This window comes from Miscanthus floridulus, chromosome 2 (assembly GCF_019320115.1).
Source record: "Miscanthus floridulus cultivar M001 chromosome 2, ASM1932011v1, whole genome shotgun sequence".
In the NCBI taxonomy this organism is placed as follows: domain Eukaryota; kingdom Viridiplantae; phylum Streptophyta; class Magnoliopsida; order Poales; family Poaceae; genus Miscanthus; species Miscanthus floridulus.
In genome coordinates this window covers 89,360,754-89,362,483 of record NC_089581.1, presented here as the reverse complement: position 1 = coordinate 89,362,483, position 1,730 = coordinate 89,360,754, and the positions used below count along the sequence as shown (strand labels likewise).

The window sequence follows — 1,730 nt, the reverse complement described above, 5'->3', positions numbered from 1 at the left end:
GGACGACCAAGGATGAGGGGTGTATCCTTGTCATTTTCCATGTCTAATATTACAAAATCAGCCAGGACATAAGCATCTCTCGTTCTGACCAAAAGGTCAGTGGCTATACCCTCTACGTGGCGAACTGACTGATCAGCTAGTTGCAGATAGATAGAAATTGGAGCTAAGTCTATGTAGAATAAGTTTTCATAATTTTCCTTATACTAGATCCAAGATCACAAATTGCATTTTCAAAGGTACGAGGACCAACAGAGCAAGTATTAATAGGACTTTTAGGATCACCTTTCTTAATAGGAACTCCCCAACCATCTAAACCAAAATAATACCTTGATGTGATGAGGTTGGCGGTCTCTATGAATTCTTCAGGCTTACCAGGAATTTTTCCATTCTCAAAAGGCAGGATAGCAGCGGCTAATTGTGCTAATTGGGTTTCTTGCATTTTATTGAAGCTAAGTTGATTCTTTATAGCAGAAGAAAAATCATCCAATTTGGCATTTATTTTTTCCAACATCTTGTCATTAGCATGGAGTTTCTTCTTTATACTATCAGTCATTCTACCATGACTATAGACAAGATCCTTAAGGAAAGGGTAACCATTACCTTGATTACTCGGGCGTTACGATGAATAATTATTGTAATTGTTACCTCCTTGGTTGTTGGAGCACCGATTCCATCCTTGATTTTGAGGATAAAACCCGTTGTCATTGCTAATGAAGTTAAGGTCTTCATGGGTCTCGGGGCAGAGATTTCCTAAATGTCCGGTCTCTCCACAAACTTCACAAGTCATGTGAGTATCCATGGCTTGTATAGTTTCCTGGGCACTCATCTTCTCGCAATTTTTTAGTCTCTTTGCGAGCAGATCCATCTTAGCTGCATACATGTTAGCTTCTTTAAGAGAATGCATACCTCTTTTGTGGGGCTATAGTCGTTCATCGCTCCATCCTTGGTTGGAAACCACCTTCTCGATCAATGCCTTGGCATTTGTGACATCAAGCGAAAAGAATGCTCCTCTTGCGGTAGCATCTAAATGGCTCCTATCCAACGGAACTAAGCCAGGGTAGAAGTTCTCGATCAAAAGCTAGTCTTCCATACCATGGTGTGGGCATGTGGCGGCATACTCTTGCATTCATTCCCAGGCTTCGGGAATCGACTCATCAGCTTGCTGTTGAAAGCTAGAGATTTTATTGCGAAGAGCATTGGTCTTACCAATCAGGAAGAACTTAACTAGGAAAGCATTGGAACACTTGTCCCATGTATCTACAGCATTGCGGTTCGAGTAGAACCATTGTTTCACTTTTCCCAATAGAGAGAAGGGGAAAAGACAAAGATGTATGGCCTCTTGGGTCACTCCCTTAGCGGTAATAGTGCTACAAATCTCAAAGAAATATTGGTGATGCGCATTAGCATTCTTGTGGGCTTTACCACAGAAAGGACTAGCTTGCACCATCAGTGATAAATGCAGGCTTAAGCTCAAAGTGAGTGTCCGCATTGATGACGTTGGGACCTATGGCTACGTTAGTAGCCGAAGGTGCAAAAAACTCACGGATGGTCCTGTTGGCCATAACCGTGCTAGGAAGATGAAAGGGAACTAAAAATGTAAAAGAAAAAAGAACGGAAGGTAAAGGCCTAGCTAGCAGAACCTAGCGATAGATTGGTATTATGCACCAGTTGCCTTCCCTGGTAATGATGCCAGAAATGCTTGTTGACAGTTCATATGTGTGTATATAGTA

The 1,730-nt window shown here is 41.8% G+C and overlaps 1 non-coding gene across 1 annotated transcript; it reads left to right on the top strand.

Moving 5' to 3' along the window:
• Window positions 1-1,088: 1,088 nt before the first annotated feature.
• Window positions 1,089-1,195, top strand: LOC136540954 (small nucleolar RNA R71). Its single transcript, XR_010780071.1, has one exon. It is a non-coding gene; the product is annotated as a small nucleolar RNA R71 (small nucleolar RNA).
• Window positions 1,196-1,730: the final 535 nt, after the last annotated feature.